This window comes from Salvelinus fontinalis, chromosome 34 (genome assembly GCF_029448725.1).
Source record: "Salvelinus fontinalis isolate EN_2023a chromosome 34, ASM2944872v1, whole genome shotgun sequence".
Taxonomy (NCBI): Eukaryota; Metazoa; Chordata; class Actinopteri; order Salmoniformes; family Salmonidae; genus Salvelinus; species Salvelinus fontinalis.
This window is the reverse complement of record NC_074698.1, coordinates 28,337,163-28,350,713: the sequence shown is the minus strand read 5'-3', so window position 1 is coordinate 28,350,713 and position 13,551 is coordinate 28,337,163.

The following is a 13,551-nucleotide window of genomic DNA, read 5'->3' as shown; positions in this document are numbered from 1 at the left end:
AAAGTGTTTCCTTTCAAATGGTACCAAGAATATGCATATCCTTGCTTCAGGGCCTGAGCTACAGGCAGTTAGATTTGAGAATGTCATTTTAGGCAAATTTTTTAAAAGGGGCGTATCCTTAAGAGGTTTTAAGCCGTTTTGCCACAACTTTGAAAGTATGCTTGGGGTCATTGTCCATTTGGAAGACCCATTTGCGACCAAGCTTTAACTTCCTGACTGATGTCTTGAGATGTTGCTTAAATATATCCACAAAATGTTCCTCCCTCATGATGTTATCTATTTTGTGAAGTGCACCAGCCCCTCCTGCAGCAAAGCACCCCCACAACCTGATGCTGCCACCCCAGTTACCTTATTTATTACAATGACAGTCTACCGGGGAACAGTGCCTTGTTCAAGGGCAGATCAACAGGGGCAGAACAACCGGGGAATCGATCGAGGAACCTTTCGGTTACTGGCCCAACGTTCTAACCACTAGGCTACCTACCACCCCATCTACGCTTTCAGTCTTCCAGAAATTTGAGACCGGGACGGTGGTTCACCTTCCAGCTGGACAATGACCCTAAGCATACTGCTAAAGCAGCACTCAAGTGGTTTAAGGGGAAACATTTAAATGTCTTGGAATGGCCTAGTCAAAGCCCAGACCTCAATCCAATTGAGAATCTGTGGTATGACTTAAAGATTGCTGTACACCAGCGGAACCCATCCAACTTGAAGGAGCTGGAGCGGTTTTGCATTGAAGAATGGGCAAAAATCACAGTGGCTAGATGTGCCATGCTTATGGAGACATGACCCAAGAGACTTGCAGCTGTTATTGCTGGCTCTACAAAGTATTGACTTTGGGGGGGTGAATAGTTATGCACGCTCAAGTTTTCAGTTTTTTTGTCTTTCTTGTTTTCTTTACAATAAAAAAAAAATCTTCAAAGTGGTAGGCACTCCTAGTGGCCGGAGACTTTAATGCAGGGGAAATTAAATGAGTACTACCAAATTTCCATCAACACGTTAAATGTGCAACCAGAGGGAAAAAATTATAGAGCACCTGTACTCCACATACAGAGACACGTACAAAGCTCTCCCTCGCCCTCCATTGGGTAAATCCGACCACAACTCTATCCTCCTGATTCCTGCTTACAAGCTAAAATTAAAGCAGGAAGCACCAGTGACTCGGTCTATAAAAAAGTGGTCAGATGAAGCAGATGCTAAACTACAGGACTGTTTTGCTATCACAGACTGGAACATGTTCCGTGATTCTTCCAATGGCATTGAGGAGTACACCACATCAGTCACTGGCTTCATCAATAAGTGCATCGAGGACGTCGGGCCCCACAGTGACTGTACGTACATACCCCAACAAGAAGTCATGGATTACAGGCAACATTCGCACTGAGCTAAAGGGTAGAGCTGCCGCTTTCAAGGAGCGGGACTCTAACATGGAAGTTAATAAGAAATCCCACTATGTCCTCTGACGAACAAACAGGCAAAGCATCAATACAGGGATAAGATTGAATCATACTACACTGGCTCCGACTCGTCTTGTGTGGCAGGGCTTGCAAACTATTACAGACTACAAAGGGAAGAACAGCTGCGACCCTGCCCAGTGACACAAGCGTACCAGAGGAGTTAAATCCCTTCTATGCTCGTTTCGAGGCAAGCAACACTGAGGCATGCATAAGAGCATCAGCTGTTCCCGACGACTGTGTGATCGCGCTCTCCGTAGCCGACGTGAGTAAGACCTTTAGACATGTCAACATACACAAGGCTGCGGGGCCAGAAGGATTACCAGGACGTGTGCTCCGGGCATGTGCTGACCAACTGGCAGGTGTCTTCACTGACATTTTCAACATGTCCCTGATTGAGTCTGTAATACCAACATGTTTCAAGCAAACAACCATAGTCCCTGTGTCCAAAAACACAAAGGCAACCTGCCTAAATGACTACAGACCTGTAGCACTCACGTCCGTAGCCATGAAGTGATTTGAAAGGTTGGTAATGGCTCACATCAACACCATTATCCCAGAAACCCTAGACCCAGTAAATTTGCATACCACCCAAACAGATCCACCGATGATGCAATCTCAATTGCACTCCACACTACCATTTCCCACCTGGACAAAAGGAACACTTATGTGAGAATGCTATTCATAGACTACAGCTCAGCGTTCAACACCATAGTACCCTCAAAGCTCATCACTAAGCTAAGGATCCTGGGACTTAACACCTCCCTCTGCAACTGGATCCTGGACTTCCTGACGGGCCAATCCCAGGTGGTGAGGGTAGGTAGCAACACATCTGCCACACTGATCCTCAACACTGGAGCTCCACAGGGGTGCGTGCTCAGACCCCTCCTGTACTCCCTGTTCACCCACGACTGCATGGTCAGGCACGACTTCAACACCATCATTAAGTTTGCAGACGACACAACAGTGGTAGGCCTGATCACCGACAATGAAAAGACAGCCTACAGGGAGGAGGTCAGAGACCTGGCCGGGTGGTACCAGAATAACAACCTATCCCTCAACGTAACCAAGACTAAGGAGATAATTGTGGACTACAGGAAAAGGAGGACCGAGCACGCCCCCATTCTCATCGACGGGGCCGTAGTGGAGCAGGTTGAGAGCTCAAGTTCCTCTGTGTCCACATCAAGAACAAACTAGAATGGTCCAAACTCACCAAGACAGTCGTGAAGAGGGCACGACAAAGCCTATTCCCCTCAGGAAACTAAAAAGATTTGGCATGGGTCCTGAGATCCTCAAAAGGTTCTACCGCTGCAACATTGAGAGCATCCTGACTGGTTGCATCACTGCCTGGTACGGTAATTTCTCAGCCTCTGACCACAAGGCACTACAGAGGGTAGTGCGTACGGCCCAGTACATCACTGTGGCTAAGCTGCCTGCCATCCAGGACCTCTACACCAGGCGGTGTCAGAGGAAGGCCCTAAAAATTGTCAAAGACCCCAGCCACCCCAATCATAGACTGTTCTCTCTACTACCGCATGGCAAGCGGTACCGGAGTGCCAGGTCTAGGACAAAAAGGCTTCTCAATAGTTTTTACCCCCAAGCCATAAGACTCCTGAACAGGTAATCAAATGGCTACAGGGACTATTTGCATTGTATGCCCCCCCCCCACGCCTCTTTTACGCTGTTGCTACTCTCTGTTTATCATATATGCATAGTCACTTTAACTATACATTCATGTACATACTACCTTAATTGGGCCGACCAACCAGTGCTCCCGCACATTGGCTAACCGGGCTATCTGCATTGTGTCCCGCCACCTGCCAAATCCGCTTTTACGCTACTGCTACTCTCTGTTAATCATATATGCATAGTCACTTTAACCATATCTACATGCACACACTACCTCAATCAGCCTGACTAACCGGTGTCTGTATATAGCCTCGCTACTTTTATAGCCTCGCTACTGTATATAGCCTGTCTTTTTACTGTTGTTTTATTTCTTTACCTACCTATTGTTCACCTAACACCTTTTTTGCACTATTGGTTAGAGCCTGTAAGTTAGCATTTCACTGTAAGGCATTTCACTGTTGTATTCGGTGCACGTGACAAATAAACTTTGATTTGAAATAAACTTTGATTTGATGTTGTGTAAATCAAATGATACAAATCCCCAAAAAATCTATTTTAATTCCAGGTTGTAAGGCAACAAAATAGTAAAAATCCCAAGGGGTGAATATTCATCATTTAAGCTTAGTTTTGTAATTGTAGGATGTCCACAATTTTTCACATCACATTTCAAAGAGTAGTAAGACACCGAGAATTGTTTTCTCTCACATGAGCAAAATCTTTCTCTCAATGCAAGGTTATCGTACTTTGGTTTAATAGCGAACAACTTTACTTTCATTAATTATCTTTTCACCCCTAATCTACTTTTATTGTACGTTTCATTTTCCTTATTGTTACTTGCAACTATTAGTTTATCTTTTCTTCAAAAAAATCATGAATCAACTCTTTTTTTTTCACCTTTCCTGCACATGCATTTCTCATTTCTCTTTTAATTCTCATCATATTGTTTTGTCTTTTAATTCTCATTTGGAATGCTAAATTATGTCAAATTTGGTTCTGACTGGGCCTCCCGAGTCGCAGCCAGCTGTGACCGGTCTGCTTCTATCTCCAGGCCATCAGACTGTTAAATAGTCACCACTAGCCGGCCTCCACCCAGTACCCTGCCCTAGTCACTGTTAGGCTCCCGGTACTCAACCCTGCACCTTAGAGACTGCTGCCCTATGTACATAGTCATTGAACACTGGCCACTAAAATATTGTTTACATACTGTTTTACCACTTCATATGTATATACTGTATATTTATATTAGGGACTCTGACATTGCTCTTCCTGATATTTCTTAATTCCTTTCTTTTTATAATTTGGATTTGTGTGTATTGTTCGGTATTACTGCACTGTTGGAGCTAGGAATATAAGCATTTCGCTGCACCTACAATAACATCTGCAAAATATGTGTATGCGACCAATAAAATCTAATGTACAGCTTACTTTCTCTAGCTCTCTTACCCCCTCCCATGCTCGCTCACTCACTCACTCAATTCACTCACTCACTCACTCACTCACACCCACACACGTTGGAGACTTTTTACTATCACTCTCGTTTCCGCAAAATCAAAAGTGCAGGCTCAATGGTTATGGACGCAAAGAGGGATTAGTTTTAACTGTTCTGCCTCCATCTAGTGGTTGATAGTTGATGGTAATTGGGCTCGTTCGAGCCAGAGTTGGGAAGCAAATCAGAATTTCAGAATAACATTAAATTCAACCCATAAATTAAATAGTACATTTTATTGATGTGAATTTAATTAATGTGAAATCAACAAAACATTTTACCATGTCATTGGATTTAGGTTAAAAGTTGGGTAAAAAAGGACAAACATTCCCGAAATTTCCTTATGATTACTTTTTGCAAATCCAATCCGTTTAAAATGCTTTAATATCATGCAATTTTTTCTAATGAAATGACGTGGACACAATGTTGTTTGAACCAGTTAGAGCACCATGCGTAGTGACTGTTTGTTTTTAACAAGATCCCCATGGTCACTCCTGTAAAATATTATCCTTGGTCACAAAAAGAACACCTCAAGTCAATTGCCCATGTGAGTAAATTCAGAATTATTATAGACAATCTACAAAACTATATATTTTTAATCTAATGTAAAAAAGTTTTAGTTCAACACGTTGTTAGAAAAAACTAAATGTTACATTTATAACCAGTATGAAATCCTCCTGAGTATGTCCAATACATAATGTACAATAATTCCACTATTTGGCGTCATGTATCATGATGAAATAGTTATAATACACAAAATTGACAAATTGTGAAAACAATTAATGTCATGAACAATTACTTACAGCAAATGTGTCACACAGCCTTCTAGCTGCACTTTATGCAACCAACCCAAATGATCTGTAGGCCCACACATACCTAACCGGTTCTGTTGAACAGGAATTTGAAGTGGTTTAGATTAGTTTAACACCAACTTGAGTGTGAGTCTTTCATTAACTTCCTAATCAGCTTTTCCTTTATGTAATAAATCCTTTAATTTTTTTATTTAACCTTTATTTAACTAGGCAAGTCAGTTAAGAACAAATTCTTATTTACCATGACGACGCTGGGCCAATTGTGCGCCGCCCTATGGGACTCCCAATCACGGCCGGTTGTGATACAGCCTGGATTCGTGTAGTTTTACAAATATCAACTGAATCCCTGTTGATAGCCACAACTAAATGTAGATATAGTCTACTGACTATGAACATATTTGGACGTATATTCTACAAGGCTCAAAGTATAAATTATACAATGCACAAAGTACAATTTATGTTTCAACAGATGTATAGTTCACAGTCAAAAGCAGGAAACATTCAACAGACCATCTAAGTTACGAAAAGACAACCAGTAAAGGGTGAAAGAGCAGGTGTGGGACCCAATAAATAATCCCGTATACACTGGAAGAGGTCTCACACAGACTTGACAGCTAAAGCAGGGGTGCAATTTGAAAGCCCTCAAGGACCTAATTTCAGATATTAATGTTCATCTACAGACTATTACAGACTATTACATAGTGATGACATTTCAGCTGGTGGCAAACCTCTGTGTTTGTTAATGGTTGACGTGTTATGCTCGACCCGCTCAGTGTTCCACCAGAAAACACCAGAAAATTGCCCAAAAGAGTAGAACCAGCTCACCTGCTTGTGACTATTAGATTTGACAATTAGATGTTCAATGTTTCGTTGGAGTTTTTTTTTTTTAAGGAATAGTTCACCATATTAAAATGAGAGTTCAGTTCACGTAACAGGGTTGACCTTAAAAATGAGGCACATTTTTTTTCCTTTAAATTAATCACTTATATGAAATAAATACGTCTTCAGAAATGACTATGTCAAGGCAAAATAACTAGGACTTTACAATGATGGTGAAAACTTGGGAGAAATATTGGGGTTAAGTGTGTCAAAATCTTCCTAGTAGTCACAGGGGATACTTAGAGAGATATGTCAAAATGCAGAATTTTAGCACTTTAGCAAGTATTTTTTTTCTGATTTATTGAATTTTCCATGTGGTTTATGTCAAAAGGAACTTAATTGAATATAACAGGCTTTAAAAATTATATATTGTGCAAAATTTCGAATTAAAATTTAAAATGGATGCAAAAGCACTAATTTCATGGAAGGACTCAATTTGCATAGATCAATAAGCAAAAGTGAAACTAGAAACAAGACCTACACTCTGCAGTAAATTTGTTCAGTTGGTGTCCAGCAGCAATGGCAGCAGTGTCGATTTTAGCGGGTAAATCTTGATGGGGCAAACTCCCCCAAATTTATTTAGATGTATGCCAGCAAAGCCACTACACTACACAACACTAAACAATACATTAATTGCACTATAACCGTGACAAATGCTGCCCACAAACTGTTAGGTCCTACACAAAGCTGTCCCAACAGCAGAGTTTTCTTTTCAGCACCATGGAGTGAATCCTTACCACCGCTAAACCTGGTTATCAGCGGAGCCTTGTCTGGCAGCCAGTGGCAGTTCTAGCTTATATGGCTCCCTGGGCGAACTCCCCCGTCAGCCCCCCACCAAAAAAAAAGCACCACTCTGCACTAACTGTCATTTATATTCAGACATTTGGAACACAGATAAATAATCATAACATTTAAAGCTATATAAATTTGAAAATATATACAAAAATAAGACTCAAATACCAAAAATAAGTAATAAAGACAAATAGAAACTACTTTTAGTATATAAATACAAATAAAAAAATCCAATTATTACACTTCCCCTATTGCTAAAAAAAAACACAAATTAAACAAAATTGCACAAATCCTATATCACACAAATACACAAATAGAATAACACACGTTTAAAGAAGAGAACCTGATATTTACACTGTTGCACTTCAAACAAGAAACACACAAACTATATTGCACAACTGCCATCTAACCCTGACCTTTGCCTTCCTTGATGCAAAGTAATCAATTACATCATCGTAAGAAATCTGCCCAGCAATTGCATGGTTAATACTGATGACAGCAAGGCCACTAAGTTATTCCTGTGACATGGTGGACCTCAGGTAGGATTTGATGAGCTTCAGCTTTGAAAAGCTCCTTTCTGCTTCAGCTACGGTCACTGGAAGAGTAAGACAAATTCTGAGAGTAGTCCACAAATGTGGATATATTTCTGAGAGCTGCCTTTTGTGTATAAATATCAGCAGCTCAAGCAGGGTTGTGGTCTTCGATGGCAAGTCAGGCAAGTTCTTCAGTTCCTGTGCAAGCTCTCTGTCATCCAAGTCTGAGTGTTCTTTATAGTGCAGTGTCATACTCACATTGTTCTGTCAGCTCCTCATTTGAGAGACGTTGGAAGGTTGACAGCACTCCTAACTTCTCTCGCACATTTTCCAATGTGGAAAATCTTTCCTGAAGGGCTGAGGTTGCTATATCAACAACGACATTGATAAATGTCACCTCCAGCTTCTTCAGGGCATCGCTCAAAGGCTCATCAAATGATTCGTATGAAAAGTGCCACTTTGTGGACCTCAGCCTTTTTTGTTGTAGAACGGCCTCTACATTCACACCCTCGCAAATATCCTTGGCTGACATTTGTGCAGTCATAAAGCCTGTTGCCCTGTAGCTGCTGAGACCTCTCTCTGTCTTTCTGAGAAGACTGACTGCAACATCAACATGCATACTGGGAGACTGCATCAGCTTTTTCACATGTTGGATCTGGCTCAAGATGTCATACCACACCACTGTACAGATGCTGAAGCGGTATGATCCCACCTCCTCTGACAAGGACTGGGCCTCAATCTTTATCACAAGGTCTTTGGTTTGAACCCTCACCTCAATCAGTACCTCTCTCACCGCTGCTGCCTGATACCTCAGGGGCTCGACACTTAAATTTACTCTCCCAACTTGTCTCAGAACACATCTTCAAAGTGATGTCCACATGTTTTTTAAGGATGGCCCATCGCTGTGTGGAGGCTGAGAACAAGGTGTACAGTTTGTGTAAGATGCCAAAGTAACCTGTGGCATCGACAGAACTTTTAGCAGCATCAGCCACAACCAGGTTCAATGTGTGAGCTCCACATGGAATTCATGGATTCATTTCCTTTGTTTTTGCCTCTCATGTTGGCCCCATTATCACAAGACTGTCCTCTGTAGTCCTCAAAATGAATTTTTAGCTCCTCTATTCTTTTGAGAATCAGGGATGCCAAATGTTGGCTCGTAGACTCCTCTGCCTCCAAAAACCCATAAAATATTATTTTATGTAGGGCTCCTCCTTCTGTGACACAATTCTAATCACAACTGACAACTGTTCAGTGTGGCTAACATCTGAGGTGCAATCTAGAATGATAGAGAAGAATTTTGCCAGCTTGATGTCACTTACCATTATTGAAATGACCTACTGCTCAACAAATCAATGAGTTCATTCTGTATTTGTTGGCCAAGGTAGCTGGTGGTGTGACTCAAGGTCCTTTTTGGACACAGTTAATGTGTCCACTTAACTGAAACAGTTAAGCTCTTTCATGACTGGATCAAATTGTGCCATCGGTTCAACCTCTGAGGAAATGTCCATTAGATGGAGAGTACAGTGTTTCTGTGTGTCCCCTTAGTGCCAGATTTCAAATGCACAATAGCAGTCAGACGTGTCAACACCTCTCTCCATCTTATCCTCCCAGCCTCCATAAGTGCCGTCTCATGCTTATCAATTGGCTGAGGAGGTGGATGGCTCCTCATCCTGAAGCTCTGAGATCATTTCTGAAGAGGCCTGTGTGTCTGAGGAGGTGGATGGCTCCTCATCCCGAGGCACTGAGCTCGTTTTTGAAGAGGCCTGTGTGGCTTAGGAGGTAGATGGCTCCTGAGGGAAGCACGCATAAAGCAACTATTTCTGTCTTACAATCTCTCTCCACCAGGTGTAGCACTTCTCTCATCGTCTAAAAACAAGAAATGGACAGTGACGGGGGTAAGGGGGGGATAGTCACTGCAAGCGATCACGACTCTCAAAAAAACTGTTTACTTCTGAAGATCACTTTAGCACCGTCCTAAAAACCCGATTCAAATTCGACACAAACCTTCAAATTGGTATGTAATCACACATTATATAAACTCTTTATAGTGTTTTATTTACATTTTTGAGGCGAAAGTTGGACAGATCGAGTGAAAAAAAGCAATTTTCCCACAACATCTCTCCTTCTCATTATCACGCATTAGTTTCCCTTCCCCACCCGCCATTTTTAAAAAGACCCGACGGGGCTCACTGCCATCATGAATCATGCAGAAACAGGCAGCGTTTAGGTCATGTCATTTATTTTGTTGGAAAGGGGAGAAAGTGTGCTTTACAATGGTATTGACATTACAGTTGATCTGGAAGTATTACGTTTTTGGGGCCCTAAAATACGGTCAATTGTACGGACCAAGGCGATGTACAAAAGTGAGTGAGTTTACATTAGCTGAAACAAGAAATCTACAATTCACCACACAACAGCTTCTTGTCATTGATGAGCTGTGTGTCCAAGGTGTGACGGTAGAGGGCAGCATAGTTCTACGCTTGATCCTTTAACTTTTCTGTGTCTCCAGTGACTGATAGGGATATTTCAAACAACCCCTCTCCTGTCCACCCCCACCCACCAACACTTCCTTTAGATATCAGTCACCCCCACCCACAAACACCTCCCTCAGATATCAGTCACCCCCACCCACCAACACTTCCCTCAGATATCAGTCACCCCCACCCACAAACACTTCCCTCAGATATCAGTCACCCTCACCCACAAACACTTCCTTTAGATATCAGTCACCCCCACCCACAAACACCTCCCTCAGAAAACAGCCACCCCCACCCACAAACACTTCCCTCAGATATCAGTCACCCTCACCCACAAACACTTCCCTCAGATATCAGTCACCCTCACCCACAAACACTTCCCTCAGATATCAGTCACCCCCACCCACAAACACTTCCCTCAAATATCAGTCACCCTCACCCACAAACACTTCCCTCAGATATCAGTCACCCCCACCCACAAACACTTCCCTCAGATATCAGTCACCCCCACCCACAAACACTTCCCTCAAATATCAGTCACCCTCACCCACAAACACTTCCCTCAGATATCAGTCACCCCCACCCACAAACACTTCCCTCAGATATCAGTCACCCCCACCCACAAACACTTCCCTCAGATATCAGTCACCCCCACCCACAAACACTTCCCTCAGATATCAGTCACCCCCACCCACAAACACTTCCCTCAGATATCAGTCACGTATGCACGCATGCACACACGCACACACACACACACACACACACACACACACACACACACACACACACACACACACACACACACACACACACACACACACACACACACACACACACACACACACACACACCATGAAACACATACCCTCCCCATCATTCCACATGCTGCCGCACTACAATCTGAGCTCAGGCCCGGTTTCACAAAGTGACCCATTAACCCTGTACAGGGAGTTGCTGAGAGAGAGAGGGATGGAGGAGGGAGAGGACAAACAGAGGGAGGGGAGAGGACCACCCAGCACAGTGCTATGAAATACAAAGGGCATGGGGAGACGAGCTGTGTGTGTGTGTGTGTGTGTGTGTGTGTGTGTGTGTGTGTGTGTGTGTGTGTGTGTGTGTGTGTGTGTGTGTGTGTGTGTGTGTGTGTGTGTGTGTGTGTGTGTGTGTGTGTGTGTGTGTGTGTGTGTGTGTGCGTGCGTGTGTGCACGTGTGCGCACACCTAGGCATGTAAATCTGTGTTTATCTGTATTTTTGCCCAGCAACTCTCGCTGCCCCCGTATTGACATAAAGCAGGCAGGCCCAAAAATAACACCAACATGACCAGTTTGGGTTCGCCTGGGCAAATGATTCGTCTAAACAGCAGGTAGCCAGGTAGGAGGGTGCAGACAGACAGGAAATGGCCAGAGTCTTGTCTCCGTATGACCCGACAGTTTCCTATTTACAGTATGCATTTATAGGCAACCATAATGTTTCTCCACCTAGCTATTTTGTTCAGTAGAAATAGAGTACCTGGGCGTAACGTGTTTGGATCATCTAAGAGGAAATAACTCAATATTCTATTTAAACTTTATGTAAACTCATTACATGCAGACTCAAGCAGACAAAGATAATGTATTAGCATTGGAGAGTTCTGGAGATGGAGAGAATGAGAAGCAATGGGAGGAAAAGAAGAGTGAGTACGAGGGATGAGAATTACGTCTCTAAATCTGTCTTTCCCATAGACTTAGTTAGACAACTCGTCATTGTATCTGTCCCTTTATGGCATCTTTGGGCAGCGCCATTGAAGCCATTTTTATTTTGAAGTAGTCAATTTTCTTCTTCTTTTGTGTTAGAAAAAAGCGTTAGGCTAATATTGGTGATTTACAGCCACCTGCATTGCTGGAATCTTGTCTGACATTAATTTATTGTGGCCACTAGATGGCGGTGATATATCTTAAAGACATCTACAAACTATGCAGGTAGCCTAGTGGTTAGAGCGTTGGACTAGTAACCGCGAGGTTGTAAGATCAAATCCCCGAGCTGACAAGGTAAAAATCTGTCGTTCTGCCCCTGAACAAGGCAGTTAACCCACTGTTCCTAGGCCGTCATTGAAAATAAGAATTTGTTCTTATTAACTGACTTGCCTAGTTAAATAAAGGTTAAAAAAATCTAAATAAAGGTTAAAAAAATCTGAAGAAGAAGACAATGGCTGTCATTGGCTGATCACTCCCCAAGCCACAGAATCCCCACCCTGTTGACTACTTTACAATGGTGAAAGCCCTCAGTAGCAATGTTCATGCTAAAATGGGTTGTTTCCTAAATGAGTCCTCTAACTATCTCTATCGTCTGTCCTTTTTCAGAACTCACACTACAGTTGATTGTGAGTGAGCAGGAAGAAGAAGAAGGGAGAGGAGGGGCAGAGGAGGTGATGATGGACAAAAAGAAAGACAGAGGGAGGGAGAAAGAGAGAGGAGGAGAGGGATTCAATAAAAGAGACAAATGGAGGTATACAGACATGTCAAGGTGGGGGAGTCAGTGTATGATGAATGGTTGGAACCTGTCCGAATAACAGACAAGGTTCGACTAGCCATTTAAACAGAGCCCTCATCTTCTCCCTCCAGTCCAGGGTTGTGTTCATTAGTCACCAAACGGAAGAAAATGGACTGAAACAGGGAACTACCTGAATGGTCATTTTCACTTTCCTTTGCAAAACGTTTTGCTACGGTGTGCCCTAATGAACATGACCCTGGCGATTACTCAGTGTCTCTCTGCTGGTCATCTTGCTTCCCTCAGGCCCAGCTGACCTTTCCATGACCCTGGTCTAGTCAGTGGTGACACCCAGGAACACCCAGCCACCGCTCCCACTGAACAACAGCCTCTTTAAGATCCATAGCCCCAGACAGCCTTGACTGCAGGGACAGGGGGCTGAGGACCGGGGCTAGCCTGACTCAACTATCCCCGTCAGGGTGTAACCAAACCCCCAGGTCAGTCCCGACACAGCGGCCCCTCTATACGGCCCGTTTGTGTACCTGCTTGTTTCCCCTTATTACCACATGACCACATTACTCATTACCCATGAGCCTCAGGGTGTTTCTGGCTATATTTAAGAGTCGGATAATGCTGAATCTCAGGGGGATTTTTCCTGTCAGGCTATTGGGCTGATTTAGAAACTAAATCCAGGAAAACAGACAGACTGACTGAGCCTCAGTGGTCAACCAGAACGTGTTAATATGAGAATAAATAGCAGTTTCATTAACACTTAAGAGTTCTTGAGGGGGGAAAGTGGCTTCCACAATAGAGAGGAAGGTGAATGGTGTAAGTAAATAAATGGTGCAGCTGTTTATTTGTGTGTGTGTGTGTTGTGGGTCTCAAACAAAAACCTGACCCTCGGTGCCCGTAGCACCTGTGTTTGCTCTCGCCTGTGTGTTTGCGTATGTGTGTGTGTGTGGTTGTGCGCTCACTGTGTGACCGAGGGTCTGACCTGACCACTTCTAAATCCACTGGGGTCAATAA